Source organism: Lissotriton helveticus, chromosome 12, assembly GCF_964261635.1.
Source record: "Lissotriton helveticus chromosome 12, aLisHel1.1, whole genome shotgun sequence".
Lineage (NCBI taxonomy): Eukaryota > Metazoa > Chordata > Amphibia > Caudata > Salamandridae > Lissotriton > Lissotriton helveticus.
This window is the reverse complement of record NC_136073.1, coordinates 133602022-133618987: the sequence shown is the minus strand read 5'-3', so window position 1 is coordinate 133618987 and position 16966 is coordinate 133602022. Positions and strand designations below refer to the sequence as shown.

Below are 16966 nucleotides of genomic sequence, written 5' to 3'. Positions count from 1 at the left end.
GTTCAGATACATTTGATCACCCCGAATACACCCATGAGGAATGTTATGCAACTGCGCAGAACGGAACAATCTACCTATTTTATTATTGACCCGTTTAACTGAATGGTTCAGTGCTGACACCGAAAGGCCCCCCTGCCACATCTTCCTAGGAATCATGTGGGACCAGGCAATCGTACACCCCGAGACTCTTATAGCCAACCAGCTAACCGCTGACAAAATTCGTTCAAGTAACACTCGTCTACCCAGTGTCACCAAGTCGTTGCCTCCCAGGTGTACTATGACTACAGACGGCGGTGACCTATACCGCCCTAGAAGCCCCTAGAAAAATGATTCAAAGTGGTCAAAAACGAGCCCACCCTTCCCATGGAAGGACACTCTGAACCCGTATTCCCCAGGTGCGTGAATCGCGTCACCTTCCTTGAATACGTCGCCGGCGCGCCTCACGTATGAGTGGCCCACGACCCATACCATCCTCTCTCCAGTCGGTGGCCTCTGACCGCTGGTCTCCTGGTGCTGGGTCGACCTCAAATTCCGCCCCGCGTGGCAGGCTCGCGAAACTGTAAAGTAAACAAAGACAGAAAACGTGAGTGCATGTCAATTGATCACTCACAACATGTGCAATCGCACATACCTCTTGAAGCAATTCGAGGACCAACGGCCCAATTGTTTCACTTCCTCAGCACTCTGACCCCTGGCTGTAGCCTCAGTAGCAGCCCCTATCCGAAAGGAGTGGGTCCCAAAATCGCACGGGTCCATGCCCGCGTCAGCGATTGACAGTGCTAGCACCCTCTGAAACTGAAATCTCGTCAGAGGAGTGCCATCCTTGTGTCGGAGCAAGCTCCCCCCCATGCGGCCGCCCTTAGCGCCAAATAGTCTTCCACACATTTCAACGGGCAGATGGGGGACCCACGCTTGCGCTGTACGACCACACTGTTTCCCATAGCCCACTGGTCAGTCTTGGACCTGGCTATCACGATCACCATCGAATCACCCCTTATTTGGATGTGATCCCTGCACAAGCCTCCCTCCATATCTCTCTTGTTCCTTGCGACAAGTTCGCTCACCCTCATAGCCCCATGGAATGCCAATGTGAACGCTGCCCGGAACAGAACTTCTTCAAAATGGGAGGAACACGTCTCATCCAGCTTTGCTAAAAGCAGAGACAGTCTGTCTAAGCCAATCGGGTGCCTCGTATCTTGCTTGCAACCCTCAAGGCGCTGCCAGCCGTGAAGGGCTTTTTTCACCAAAAAGGAACCTGTAGGGTCTTTTATGCCGTGTACCTGGGCCATGAATGAAATGGCCGCCCTATGCCTACTGGCCGTTGCCGCTGATCGGCCCTCTCTGTGCAGCGCTACCAAGTACCCCAGGAAGGATTCCTCCTCACCCCATTTCTGACTCTCTGTGGGACCCAAATATGTGCAAGAGGAACGAAACGCTCCTTCGTATGCTTTCCTTGTCCTGGGAGCTAAACTCGCTGCCACGAGGTCTTGTAATCCGGGGCACCGATTAGCCATATTGTTTCGGGGAATGGTGCTGCCTCTAGGTCCGCTGTGGGTAGATAACCCCTGAATGCCTGCATATGTGAACGAGAGAGTGCATCAGCCGCATGATTCAGTACACCTGGCACATGTTTCGCCCTGAACTGTACATTCAATCTCATGCAAAGCAGCACAATTTCTTTCAACAATCTCAAGATCAATTTGCAGCGTGCTGCCTGTTGGTTAATGCACTCGACAACAGTCATATTATCAGACCAAAACACCACTGAGCGGTCCCTGAAGTCGTCAGACCATGTCATCAGAGCAACCCAGATGGGGAATAACTCCAGGAAACCAATGTTACTTGTGAGACCGTTGGAGTGCCACCATGTTGGCCATGTTTGTGCCGACCATCGATTACCTAAGATGGCGCCAAAACCCACGCTCCCTGCTGAGTCGGTCCATAGACCTAGTTCATCTGAAGATTCCGGCGGGGAGTTCCACACGACTCGACCGTTGAAGTCCGCCAGAAATGCCATCCAAATACGCATATCCTGGCGAACCTCCCCTGACAGTCTCGTACGGTGGTGACCCTCTTTGAGACCTACCATAGCTTGCGCGATAGAGCGCGAAAAGGGGCGGACCATAGGCATCACCCTCAATGCAAAATTAAGCTGACCCACTGTTTGTTGTAACTGGTGCAGGGACACTTTCTCCCCACTCAGGCATTGCATCAGGGAAGCCCGAAACTTGACCACTTTGTCCATTGGCAATCGGAAACACCCCTCCACAGAATCGAGTTCAATTCCCAGAAACTCCAGTGAAGTAGATGGTCCAACCGTCTTACCTGGTGCCAATGGGACTCCAAATTCACTTATGAGGATGCAGAAATCATACAGCGCCTGCGCGCAGTTCGTATCACCGGCTGCCCCCAAAAACAGAAAGTCATCCAGATAATGCATAACATGTCTATGCCCTGTAGCCTCGGTGAATGCCCATTCTAAAAAACAGCTAAACATTTCAAAATACGCACAAGAAATTGAGCAACCCATGGGCATGCATTTATCCATGTAATAACTCCCCTGAAATGCAAAACCTAGCAGGCGCTGATCCTGCGGGTGCACCGGAAGCAACCGGAACGCTGATTCGATATCACATTTTGCCATCAGCGCCCCAGGGCCTAGGTGGTTCAACATGGCCAAGGCATCGTCGAACGATGCATATCGTACTGCACAAACTTCTGGGTCAATGGCATCATTCACCGAGGAACCCTTAGGAGCAGAAAGATTATGTATGAGTCTAAACTCCCCTGGGTCCTTCTTCGGGACAACCCCCAACGGGGAACAGATGAACTCAGCCACCGGCGGGCAACGAAAGGGCCCAGCCACTCGCCCTAAACTGACTTCTTTTGCTATATTCTTTTCTGCCACGCCTGGGTTGTGCTGTACCGATAACTGGTTTCTACAAAAGGAGTTCCCCCGAAAATCCCCCGCCGGGATGTGGAAGCCATGTAAGAATCCCTTCCTCAACACCCCAGCGGATACATGATCAGGGTATTTGTTTAACCAAGGAATCATAACCATGAGATCAACGGGTGTAGGCAATCGGTCACAAAACTCTACCTCACTCCTGTTTAGACCCGCCTTTACCCCCCGTCCCGCCAATTTTTGATCTACATGCACTTTCCGGGTGTGAGGAATTCCCACAGCCGGCACACACATGCTTAAACTTGCATGTCCCCTGTGGTCTGTTACAGTTGCCTCTATTGAAGCCCCAACAGACCCCCCCTTTTCCGCCATTCCCGGCAACTCTGGGCTGGTAGCCCCCCCCTGTGCCTGCTCGAAAGGGCACCCCGGGCTTTTGGCGGACCACTCCGGACCCGCTCCCGCCTGGCGAGGATGTACCTGTCGCCCCTGGCAGGAGCTGTTCGTGCCATGACACCGAGTCCAAACAATCCCAAGACAAAGAAGCATCAAATTCTTTTGCTTTACGCAATTTTATGTCATAGCCTTTCCATTCTTCCCCCTCATACATTGAATAGAAATCCATAATGCGATTCTGATAGCAAATCAAATCAGTCATAACCTCGGGTTTACGTTCCCCCATCACTGCGGTAAATATAGAGAAGGCCTTAACCCAGTTCGTCACTGTCTCGTCCACCCTGAACTCGGCCATCTTGGCGCGCCAGACACTCGGGTGCCACAAATCTTTCTGTGTTTTAGCATACTCCATCTCGCGATGGTCAGTTAACAATGAAAACATGTTGACATACTTGTCTCCCCATATTAACTCTTTCGTGGCCATGGGAATGTGCTGTGCAACCTTTTCCCGCCTTGAGGGTATTGAGCCCTCCCCCACCATCGGCAATGCGAGCTTACCCGGATCGGCCGTTGCTGCCGCCGTCTTTTCCTGACCAGCTGCTGGTACTCCAGGTGCCACCTGTGGGGGAACAAGAGGAACACTCGCCTTTGCGACATCTCTCGATTGCCGCAACTGCTTTATTAATACTCTGGCTTCCTCGGCCGGATCTCCCAGGGTCACTGTGCCCCCGACTTTTGTTTTGAGCCATGCCGTCAACTGTGCGGCCAATTCTGGGGGCATTTCATCATCCTCGGTCGAGGTGATCACCACCGGGATAGGCTGGCCTAAAACTGGTTCCTGAACCGGGTTACCAGCCGGTACGAGGGGGACGATGGAGGGTACCTCTGGGACCGGGACCCCCCCGAGACCGCCCTTTCTTTGACCCGCTTCCCTCTTAACCCGGGGACGACTCCCGGCAAGGCCGGGCCTATTACCTTTTTCGGCTGACCTGGGTCGTTCAATGCGGCCAATTGCTTCTTCACCTCCACTAGACCTCTCCCGAGCGATTGGACTTGTCCGAGCTTTCGGTCCATACAAGCCATCCGGTTCGACAACAGGCGTAACACCCTCTCCGTCTCGGAACCCTTTCCTGCTTTCTTGTTAGGCATGGTTTCGAGTCTTCCGCCCTTGGTCGATCCACGAGGTCCTGAACTCTGTGAGCCTTCGAAACTGAAAGAGAAAAACAAGATTAACAAGTTCAAAATTGCTGCTTGTTCCGTCGAGGGCTCACGGGCAACGAGTGGTGCAGCCTTCCGATCCGAGGAACAAGAGGACGCTCCTCTGGATTCCCGCTCCTTTATTCTTCTGCGGGAGGGCGTGTACCCGTCCCCGGTACGCCTACGGGCGTGGTCGTCTTCCGTTGAGGTGTCTAGGACAACCCCTCTTGAGCGGGGGAAGGCGCGCCCCGGCTACGCCGCTTCGGGCATACCAGCCGGGCTACGCCCACCCCGCCCAAAATGGTTTCCCGGGAGGTTCGGGGCACCCATCCATACGTTCGGGGGGACCGAGTGGTCGCCCCTTTCCAAAAAGTTTCTCGTTGTTGGCAGGATTCAAACCTGCGCGGGGAGACCCCAATGGATTTCTAGTCCATCGCCTTAACCACTCGGTCACAACAACTGACCGTAAGTTTTGTGCAAATAATCTGTATGAAAGTTTTCAAGGTGTCCAACAGCAAATTCCTGGTATTCTGCAATGCACTTTTTAAAAATAATGTTTTTTTCAGCAGGCATATTTTCTCCTAAAAACAAAAATTGCATGAGTATATCTCTAGTTTGGAAAAGGATAGGCTTTCATGCATACTCTCATGTGGCACTCAAGTTTTTGGGACCCTATTGCACTCTGTTTTCGTGCTGCTTTTAGTCTATGGCCCATATTACAGAAGTCTACCATCTTTGAGTATTTGAGGCTCCTTTGTAAGTGCTTTATCTTTTTTACTTGAAGAGCTATATAATAAAGGGGTCAGGGAAAGATTGCATTTATGGAAGATAAAAGAAGGCACACTTGTCTCACCAAATGCCGTAGAGAAACCTGATGTTTTACTCATGTTATCCTTAGTTTGTTTTTGTTAGACCTTGCATTCTTAAGGTGGCCTCAACCCTAGCTTATTGCTTTTCACCTACGCATTTTGCTGTATCTTTTTGTTGGCCTTAGGACTCTGATTACTTTATCGCTACTAATCAGTGCTGAAGTGCACGTGCTTCTTCCCTAATCATGTGTGTAATTGGAGTATACCTGACTGACAGATTTAATTTACTTGAAAGCCCCTTGTAAAGTGGTATACCATATACCCAGGGACTGATTGTGCCGCTCAAAGAAGTAGCATTTCAAACCTGTCTCAAGCCTGCTACTGCAGTGCCTGCGCTGCAGTGTACTGCCACTTCGACTTGCCATTTAAAACTACTTGCCAAGCCTTAAACTCCAATTTTATTACATGTAATTAACCCCTAAGGTAGGCCCTAGGTAGTCCTAGGGGCATCATGATATGTAAGTAAAAGGTAAGACATGTACTGTGGTAGTTTGCATGTCCTGGTAGTACCAAACAGTCTATTACATTTTTCACTACTGTGAGGTCTGCCCCTCTCGTAGGTTAGCATTGGGTATTCCCTTATACTTTTTGGGGGGTAATTCCATATCAGAGAGGAGAAGCTTTATTTATTTATTGATAAATCCTATTTACTGGTGAGGTTGGATTTATCTTTACTATTTTATAAATGCCATTTTTAGAGAGTGAGCATTTCTCTGCACTTACTGCTCTATTTGCCAGAAAACCTGTCTCCAATTGACGTCTGGATTGGGCTGTGAGACAGCTACATTTGTGCATTCCCTCTAGACAGCCACAACACAGGTCACTCAACTGCAACTGCATTCATCTGCATTCTGATTGGCAAGGGGGAGAGCTCCATTCCCCCCACCACAAATAGGTTCAAGAACGATAATTTATGTCAGTAGGTACAATATAGCTACATCTTATAATCATGTGTGTTTAAATAATTTGTCATTAGATCGTTTAAATATTTTAAAGGATCTGTTTTTAATAGACATTTTACAAAAACAACTGGAACATTTGGTAATTCTGTAAAAGAAAAACCCAACTGCCGTGACATTGCCAACCACAATGCCGTGACTCGGATTCGAACTGAGGTTGCTGCGGCCACAACGCAGAGTACTAACCACTATACGATCACGGGGAACTACTTTTTTTTATTTTTTTTTTGTTTAATATAGCGCGAACTAGAACCGAACCAAATCAGTTATATTTTAGGCACGGGGAGATTAAGTGATTTGCCCAGAATCACAGGGGGTTATTGGTGTCGTTACTGAGACTCAAACCCAGATCCCCAGGTCCGAGGTCGTAGCCGTTATGCCACCCCTCTCCCCGACTTGACTTTAGTAGTATTGGTATGAGGTGAATGCTTTCCTCCAGTCCTAGTGCTGTGTTGCTCCAACTACTTCATATTTAGAGACTTTGCAAACTCCTCTCCATTTATGCGGGCAAACTCTGCTTCAGCACCTAAGATAGAGTTCTGCTTCTTCATTTGGGAGCCTTCAACGCACACCTTCTCCATCTACCTAAAGCTATCAGCCTTGCCACCATTAAGCTCGTCAAACCTCTTAGCGACACCCACCTTTTCTTACTACAGCCAAGTCAGGAGGCACACCAAAAAACACATCACACTCTACAAATCTTCATCCTAGAACATAAGTGAGCACATGTCACTAAACGCCTAGCGCTCGAACTCTCACCTTATAGTCCCCTAGACAAATGCTGCACTCTGCTAGTCAATATCTACCTGGGCTCAATAACATACAGTGACATGGAGAATTTATAATTCGGAACACTCAGGGAACTCTTGTGATAGGCTGAATGTGTTCATTGCTTCCTCATTCCTTATACAAAGGCTTTGTCTCCTCAGTGGTTGATAGGCTCAAACCGTTTCCTGGCCGCCTGCTTGTGAACTGCCAGAAGTCAAAGAGCACACATACACTTGTGGGCCTGTGATGGGACACCAATGCAGAGAAACACACCTGGCGCAGATCTTCTATTCTGTCTATTAGACCTGCATCTCCCCTGTACCTCCTCAAGCCATCTGTATGTTAAGCAAGACAAAGTTAAGGAGCGGTCCATCTACACTTTTATAGGGAGGATGCTGCCGTGAGCTCCTCCCAGCTAATCACACAAACAGCAGTAAAGCAAGATAACTACACAGTTAGGGGGGACTGCATGGTTTGGTTTTTGAGGAATTATTGAGACTGACCTCAGTGACCCATGATCAGAGCTGTGGCTAATGACTGCGTGCCTAATTATGATGAAGCAAGCACCATGGCTCGTAGGGGCCCCACAACACGCTTTTCTTAGCTCATTGAATTAAAGTATAAACCTCTGCCATGTATGAGTGGTAAAGGCTTGTTAATTTGGTTGCTTTTCCAATTCACGTCTGACAACAAGATGAAGGAACATTGGGGAATCAGAAGCTTTGGAAAGTAGCCACCAACCTCAGAGAAAGAGAGAAAGAGGGAAAAGGCAGTATGAGGTGTGGAGAAAACAGCAGCAGGTACAAGGAGCTCAAATGAGATTAATGGCGCCTAAATAGAGCACATAAAGGAACAGTTACAAATCTAAGAAAAGGGAAAGAAAGACTAGGAAAAAAACACGGAAAGAGCCTGTAGATAAAATTCTCTTCCTGGGACAGCAGGCTAAGAGAAATTACACAGGGAGCAGTTAAGCTTGTAACACGGGGAGAATAGAAAAGAAAATGCAGTTTTATGAAGTGTGTTTCCCTAATCCAGCAAGCACTTTTGCTTTATTTTTCTATTTGCTTCTTTTATTGGTAAAGTAAGTTTCAAGTGCATGAATGGTATAACTGAGAGAGCCAGGGTATAATAATTTGAAGTGTTTGCACCAGCGCTAATGTAGGACGAGAGTTATAGCAAAGATATAAAAGGGGTAGCGATAATAAATATGTGAAAGGGCAATAGTGACACCAAAATAAGCCACCTATTTATAAAACTGACATGGAAGAAATTCTAAAGGTTAACTTCTGAAATTGTAGCCGATGTTAAAAAGTTTCTCGTTGGCAGGATTCGAACCTGCGCGGGGGTACCGCAATGGATTTCTAGTCCATTGCCTTAACCACTCGGCCACAACAACTGACTGTAAGTTTTGTGCAAATAATCTGTAAGAAAGTTTTCAAGGTGTCCCACAGCAAATTCCTGATATTCTGCAATGCACTTTTTAAAAATAATGTTTTTTTCAGCAGGCACATTCTCTCCTAAAAACAAAAATAAGGCTACATCTTATAATCATGTGTGTTTAAATAATTTGTCGTTAGATCGTTTAAATATTTTAAAGGATCTGTTTTTAATAGACATTTTACAAAAACAACTGGTGCATTTGGTAATTCTGTAAAAGAAAAACCCAACTGCCGTGACATTGCCAACCACAATGCCGTGACTCAGATTCGAACCGAGGTTGCTGCGGCCACAAAGCAGAGTACTAACCACTATACGATCACAGCGAGCTACTTTTTTTTTTTTTTTTGAGTTTTATATAGCACGAACTAGAACCGAACCAGTTATCACAGCGCTTTACATAGAACCAGTTATGTAACATGAGGACACACTTTCATTTTATTTTTTTAGGCATGGGGAGATTAAGTGATTTGCCCAGAATCACAGGGGGTTATTGGCGTCGTCACTGAGACTTGAACCCAGAGCCCCAGGTCCGAGGTCGAGCACCTTAGCCGTTAGGCCAACCCCTCTCACCGACTTGACTTTAGTAGTATTGGTATGAGGTGAATGCTTTCCTCCAGTCCTAGTGCTGTGTTGCTCCAACTACTTCATATTTAGAGACTTTGCAAACTCCTCTCCATTTATGCGGGCAAACTCTGCTTCAGCACCTAAGATAGAGTTCTGCTTCTTCATTTAGTAGCCTTCAACGCACATCTTCTCCTTCTACCTAAAGCTATCAGCCTTGCCACCATTAAGCTCGTCAAACCTCTTAGCGACACCCACCTTTTCTTACTACAGCCAAGTCAGGAGGCACACCAAAAAACACATCACACTCTACAAATCTTCATCCTAGAACATAAGTGAGCACATGTCACTAAACCCCTAGCGCTCGAACTCTCACCTTATAGTCCCCTAGACAAATGCTGCACTCTGCTAGTCAATATCTACCTGGGCTCAATAACATACAGTGTCATGGAGAATTTATAATTCGGAACACTCAGGGAACTCCTGTGATAGGCTGAATGTGTTCATTGCTTCCTCATTCCTTATACAAAGGCTTTGTCTCCTCAGTGGTTGATAGGCTGAAACCGTTTCCTGGCCGCCTGCTTGTGAACTGCCTGAAGTCAAAGATCACACATACACTTGTGGGCCTGTGATGGGACACCAATGCAGAGAAACACACCTGGCGCAGATCTTCTATTCTGTCTATTAAACCTGCATCTCCCCTGTACCTCCTCAAGCCATCTGTATGGGAAGCAAGAAAAAGTTAAGGAGCGGTCCATCTACACTTTTATAGGGAGGATGCTGCCGTGAGCTCCTCCCAGCTAATCACACAAACAGCAGTAAAGCAAGATAACTACACAGTTAGGGGGGACTGCATGGTTAGGTTTTTGAGGAATTATTGAAACTGACCTCAGTGACCCATGATCAGAGCTGTGGCTAATGACTGCGTGCCTAATTATGATGAAGCAAGCACCATGGCTCGTAGGGGCCCAACAACACGCTTTTCTTAGCTCATTGAATTAAAGTATAAACCTCTGCCATGTATGAGTGGTAAAGGCTTGTTAATTTGGTTGCTTTTCCAATTCACGTCTGACAACAAGATGAAGGAACATTGGGGCATCTGAAGCTTTGGAAAGTAGCCACCAACCTCAGAGAAAGAGAGAAAGAGGGAAAAGGCAGTATGAGGTGTGGAGAAAACAGCAGCAGGTACAAGGAGCTCAAATGAGATTAATGGCGCCTAAATAGAGCACGTAAAGGAACAGTTACAAATCTAAGAAAAGGGAAAGAAAGACTAGGAAAAAAACACGGAAAGAGCCTGTAGATAAAATTCTCTTCCTGGGACAGCAGGCTAAGAGAAATTACACAGGGAGCAGTTAAGCTTGTAACACGGGGAGAATAGAAAAGAAAATGCAGTTTTATGAAGTGTGTTTGCCTAATCCAGCAAGCACTTTTATTTTATTTTTCTATTTGCTTCTTTTATTGGTAAAGTAAGTTTCAAGTGCATGCACAGGTATGACTGAGAGAGCCAGGGTATAATAATTTGAAGCGTTTGCACCAACGCTAATATAGGGAGAGAGTTATAGCAAAGATATGAAAGGGGTAGCGATAATAAATATGTGAAAGGGCAATAGTGACACCAAAATAAGCCACCTATTTATAAAACTGACATGGAAGAAATACTAAAGGTTAACTTCTGAAATTGTAGCCGATGTTAAAAAAATTCTCCTTGTTGGCAGGATTCGAACCTGCGCGGGGAGACCCCAATAGATTTCTAGTCCATCGCCTTAACAACTTGGCCACAACAACTGACTGTAAGCATTGTGCAAATAATCTGTATGAAAGTTTTCAAGGTGCCCCACAGCAAATTCCTGATATTCTGCAATGAACTTTTTAAAAATAATGTTTTTTTCAGCAGGCACATTCTCTCCTAAAAACAAAAATTGCATGAGTATATCTCTAGTTTGGAAAAGGATAGGCTTTCATGCATACTCTCATGTGGCACTCAAGTTTTTGGGACCCTATTGCACTCTGTTTTCGTGCTGCTTTTAGTCTATGGCCCATATTACAGAAGTCTACCATCTTTGAGTATTTAAAGCTCCTTTGTAAGTGCTTTATCTTTTTTCCTTGAAGAGCTATATAATAAAGGGATCCGGGAAAGATTGCATTTATGGAAGATAAAAGAAGGCACACTTGTCTCACCAAATTCCGTAGAGAAACCTGATGTTTTACTCATGTTATCCTTAGTTCGTTTTTGTTAGACCTTGCATTCTTAAGGTGGTCTCAACCCTACCTTATTGCTTTTCACCTCCGCATTTTGCTGTATCTTTTTGTTGGCCTTAGGACTCTGATCACTTTATCGCTACTAATCAGTGCTGAAGTGCACGTGCTTCTTCCCTAATCATGTGTGTAATTAGAGTATACCTGACTGACAGATTTAATTTACTTGAAAGCCCCTTGTAAAGTGGTATACCATATACCCAGGGACTGATTGTGCCGCCCAAAGAAGTAGCATTTCAAACCTGTCTCAAGCCTGCTACTGCAGTGCCTGTGCTGCAGTGTACTGCCACTTCGACGTGCCATTTAAAACTACTTGCCAAGCCTTAAACTCCAATTTTATTACATATAATTAACCCCTAACGTAGGCCCTAGGTAGTCCTTGGGGCATCATGCTATGTAAGTAAAACATAAGACATGTACTGTGGTAGTTTGCATGTCCTGGTAGTACCAAACAGTCTATTACATTTTTCACTACTGTGAGGTCTGCCCCTCTCATAGGTTAGCATTGGGTATTCCCTTATACTTTTTTGGGGGTAATTCCATATCAGAGAGGAGAAGCTTTATTTATTTATTGATAAATCCTATTTACTGGTGAGGTTGGATTTAACTTTACTATTTTATAAATGCCATTTTTAGAGAGTGAGCATTTCTCTGCACTTACTGCTCTATTTGCCTGAAAACCTGTCTCCAATTGACGTCTGGATTGGGCTGCGAGACAGATACATTTGTGCATTCCCTCTAGACAGCCACAACACAGGTCACTCAACTGCAACTGCATTCATCTGCATTCTGATTGGCATGGGGGAGAGCTCCATTCCCCCCACCGCAAATAGTTTCAAGAACGATAATTTATGTCAGTAGGTACAATATAGCTACATCTTATAATCATGTGTGTTTAAATAATTTGTCGTTAGATCGTTTAAATATTTTAAAGGATCTGTTTTTAATAGACATTTTACAAAAACAACTGGTACATTTGGTAATTCTGTAAAAGAAAAACCCAACTGCCGCGACATTGCCAACCACAATGCCGTGACTCGGATTCGAACCGAGGTTGCTGCGGCCACAACACAGAGTACTATCCACTATACGATCACGGCGAGCTACTTGGGCTCAATAACATACAGTGACATGGAGAATTTATAATTCGGAACACTCAGGGCTACTCCTGTGATAGGCTGAATGTGTTCATTGCTTCCTCATTCCTTATACAAAGGCTTTATCTCCTCAGTGGTTAATAGGCTGAAACCGTTTCCTGGCCGCCTGCTTGTGAACTGCCAGGAGTCAAAGATCACACATACACTTGTGGGCCTGTGATGGGACACCAATGCAGAGAAACACACCTGGTGCAGATCTTCTATTCTGTCTATTAGACCTGCATCTCCCCTGTACCTCCTCAAGTCATCTGTATGTGAAGCAAGAAAGAGTTAAGGAGAGGTCCATCTACACTTTTATAGGGAGGATGCTGCCGTGAGCTCCTCCCAGCTAATCACACAAACAGCAGTAAAGCAAGATAACTACACAGTTAGGGGGGACTGCATGGTTAGGTTTTAGAGGAATTATTGAAACTGACCTCAGTGACCCATGATCAGAGCTGTGGCTAATGACTGCGTGCCTAATTATGATGAAGCAATCACCATGGCTCGAAGGGGCCCCACAACACGCTTTTCTTAGCTCATTGAATTAAAGTATAAACTTCTGCCATGTGTGAGTGGTAAAGGCTTGTTAATTTGGTTGCTTTTCCAATGCACGTCTGACAACAAAATGAAGGAACATTGGGGCATCAGAAGCTTTGAAAAGTAGCCACCAACCTCAGAGAAAGAGAGAAAGAGGGAAAAGGCAGTATGAGGTGTGGAGAAAACAGCAGCAGGTACAAGGAGCTCAAATGAGATTAATGGCGCCTAAATAGAGCACGTAAAGGAACAGTTACAAATCTCAGAAAAGGGAAAGAAAGACTAGGAAAAAAACACAGAATGAGCATGTTGATAAAATTCTCTTCCTGGGACAGCAGGCTAAGAGAATATACACAGGGAGCAGTTAAGCTTGTAACACGGGGAGAATAGAAAAGTAAATGCATTTTTATGAAGTGTGTTTGCCTAATCCTCAAGCGCTTTTGTTTTATTTTTCTATTTGCTTCTTTTATTGGTAAAGTAAGTTTCAAGTGCATGCACAGGTATGACTGAGAGAGCCAGGGTATAATAATTTGAAGCATTTGCACCAGCGTTAATGTAGGGAGAGAGTTATAGCAAAGATATGAAAGGGGTAGCGATAATAAATATGTGAAAGGGCAATAGTGACACCAAAATAAGGCACCTATTTATAAAACTGACATGGAAGAAAAACTAAAGGTTAACTTCTGAAATTGTAGTCGATGTTAAAAAGATTTTCGTTGTTGGCAGGATTTGAACCTGCGCGGGGAGACCCCAATGGCTTTCTAGTCCATCGCCTTAACCACTCGGCTACAAACACTGACTGTAAGTTTTGTGCAAATAATCTGTATGAAAGTTCTTAAGGTGTCCCACTGCAAATTCCTGATATTCTGCAATGCTCTTTTTAAAAATAATGTTTTTTTCAGCAGGCACATTCTCTCCTAAAAGCAAAAATTGCATGAGTATATCTCTAGTTTGGAAAAGGATAGGCTTTCATGCATACTCTCATGTGGCACTCAAGTTTTTGGGACCCTATTGCACTTTCGTGCTGCTTTTAGTCTATGGCCCATATTACAGAAGTCTACTATCTTTGAGTATTTGAGGCTCATTTGTAAGTGCTTTATCTTTTTTCCTTGAAGAGCTATATAATAAAGGGATCCGGGAAAGATTGCATTTATGGCAGATAAAAGAAGGCAAACTTGTCTCACCAAATGCCGTAGAGAAACCTGATGTTTTACTCATGTTATCCTTAGTTCGTTTTTGTTAGACCTTGCATTCTTATGGTGGTCTCAACCCCACCTTATTGCTTTTCACCTCCGCATTTTGCTGTATCTTTTTGTTGGCCTTAGGACTCTGATCACTTTATCGCTACTAATCAGTGCTAAAGTGCACGTGCTTCTTCCCTAATCATGTGTGTAATTGGAGTATACCTGACTGACAGATTTAATTTACTTGAAAGCCCCTTGTAAAGTGGTATACCATATACCCAGGGACTGATTGCGCCGCCCAAAGAAGTAGCATTTCAAACCTGTCTCAAGCCTGCTACTGCAGTGCCTGTGCTGCAGTGTACTGCCACTTCGACTTGCCATTTAAAACTACTTGCCAAGCCTTAAACTCCAATTTTTTACATATAATTAGCCCCTAAGGTAGGCCCTAGGTAGTCCTAGGGGGATCGTTCTATGTAAGTAAAAGGTAAGACATGTACTGTGGTAGTCTGCATGTCCTGGTAGTACAAAACAGTCTATTACATTTTTCACTACTGTGAGGTCTGCCCCTCTCATAGGTTAGCATTGGGTATTCCCTTATACTTTTTGGGGGGTAATTCCATATCAGAGAGGAGAAGCTTTATTTATTTATTGATGAATCCTATTTACTGGTGAGGTTGGATTTAACTTTACTATTTTATAAATGCCATTTTTAGAGAGTGAGCATTTCTCTGCACTTACTGCTCTATTTGCCTGAAAACCTGTCTCCAATTGACGTCTGGATTGGGCTGCGAGACAGCTACATTTGTGCATTCCCTCTAGACAGCCACAACACAGGTCACTCAACTGCAACTGCTTTCATCTGCATTCTGATTGGCATGGGGGAGAGCTCTGTTCCCCCCACCGCAAATAGGTTCAAGAACGATAATTTATGTCAGTAGGTACAATATAGCTACATCTTATAATCATGTGTGTTTAAATAATTTGTTGTTAGATCGTTTAAATATTTAAAAGGATCTGTTTTTAATAGACATTTTACAAAAACAACTGGTACATTTGGTAATTCTGTAAAAGAAAAACCCAACTGCCGTGACATTGCCAACCACAATGCCGTGACTCAGATTCGAACCGGGGTTGCTGCGGCCACAACGCAGAGTACTAACCACTATACGATCACGGCGAGCTACTTGGGCTCAATAACATACAGTGACATGGATAATTTATCATTTGGAACACTCAGGGCTACTCCTGTGATAGGCTGAATGTGTTCATTGCTTCCTCATTCCTTATACAAAGGCTTTGTCTCCTCAGTGGTTTATAGGCTGAAACCATTTCCTGGCCGCCTGCTTGTGAACTGCCAGGAGTCAAAGATCACACATACACTTGTGGGCCTGTGATGGGACACCAATGCAGAGAAACACATCTGGCGCAGATCTTCTATTCCGTCTATTAGACCTGCATCTCCCCTGTACCTCCTCAAGCCATCTGTATGTGAAGCAAGAAAGAGTTAAGGAGCGGTCTATCTACATTTTTATAGGGAGGATGCTGCCGTGAGCTCCTCCCAGCTAATCACACAAACAGCAGTAAAGCAAGATAACTACACAGTTAGGGGGGACTGCATGGTTAGGTTTTTGAGGAATTATTGAAACTGACCTCAGTGTCCCATGATCAGAGCTGTGGCTAATGACTGCGTGCCTAATTATGATGAAGCAAGCACCATGGCTCGTAGGGGCCCCACAACGCGCTTTTCTTAGCTCATTGAATTAAAGTATAAACTTCTGCCATGTGTGAGTGGTAAAGGCTTGTTAATTTGGTTGCTTTTCCAATTCACGTCTGACAACAAGATGAAGGAACATTGGGGCATCAGAAGCTTTGGAAAGTAGCCACCAACCTCAGAGAAAGAGAGAAAGAGGGAAAAGGCAGTATGAGGTGTGGAGAAAACAGCAGCAGGTACAAGGAGCTCAAATGAGATTAATGGCGCCTAAATAGAGCACGTAAAGGAACAGTTACAAATCTCAGAAAAGGGAAAGAAAGACTAGAAAAAAAACACAGAATGAGCCTGTAGATAAAATTCTCTTCCTGGGACAGCAGGCTAAGAGAAATTACACAAGGAGCAGTTAAGCTTGTAACAAGGGGAGAATAGAAAAGAAAATGCGGTTTTATGAAGTGTGTTTGCCTAATCCAGCAAGCACTTTTATTTTATTTTTCTATTTGCTTCTTTTATTGGTAAAGTAAGTTTCAAGTGCATGCACAGTTATGACTGAGAGAGCCAGGGTATAATAATTTGAAGCGTTTGCACCAGCGCTAATGTAGGGAGAGAGTTATAGCAAAGATATGAAAGGGGTAGCGATAATAAATATGTGAAAGGGCAATAGTGACACCAAAATAAGCCACCTATTTATAAAACTGACATGGAAGAAATACTAAAGGTTAACTTCTGAAATTGTAACCGATGTTAAAAAAAATTCTCGTTGTTGGCAGGATTCGAACCTGCGCGTGGAGACCCCAATGGATTTCTAGTCCATCGCCTTAACCACTCGGCCACAACTGCCTGTAAGTTTTGTGCAAATAATCTGTATGAAAGTTTTCAAGGTGTCCCACAGCAAATTCCTGATATTCTGCAATGTACTTTTTAAAAATAATGTTTTTTTCAGCAGGCACATTCTCTCTTAAAAACAAAAATTGCATGAGTATATCTCTAGTTTGGAAAAGGATAGGCTTTCATGCATACTCTCATGTGGCACTCAAGCTTTTGGGACCCTAT

The 16966-nt window shown here is 44.8% G+C and overlaps 4 non-coding genes across 4 annotated transcripts; all 4 read right to left on the bottom strand.

Annotated features, from left to right (window-relative positions):
• Positions 1 to 4873: 4873 nt before the first annotated feature.
• On the bottom strand, positions 4874 to 4955 carry TRNAS-AGA (transfer RNA serine (anticodon AGA)). The gene has a single exon. It is a non-coding gene; the product is annotated as a tRNA-Ser (tRNA).
• Positions 4956 to 12376: 7421 nt separating this feature from the next.
• On the bottom strand, positions 12377 to 12448 carry TRNAH-GUG (transfer RNA histidin (anticodon GUG)). Its single transcript has one exon. It is a non-coding gene; the product is annotated as a tRNA-His (tRNA).
• A 1287-nt stretch (positions 12449 to 13735) lies between these two features.
• Positions 13736 to 13817, bottom strand: TRNAS-AGA (transfer RNA serine (anticodon AGA)). The gene has a single exon. It is a non-coding gene; the product is annotated as a tRNA-Ser (tRNA).
• Positions 13818 to 16671: 2854 nt separating this feature from the next.
• Positions 16672 to 16753, bottom strand: TRNAS-AGA (transfer RNA serine (anticodon AGA)). The gene has a single exon. It is a non-coding gene; the product is annotated as a tRNA-Ser (tRNA).
• Positions 16754 to 16966: the final 213 nt, after the last annotated feature.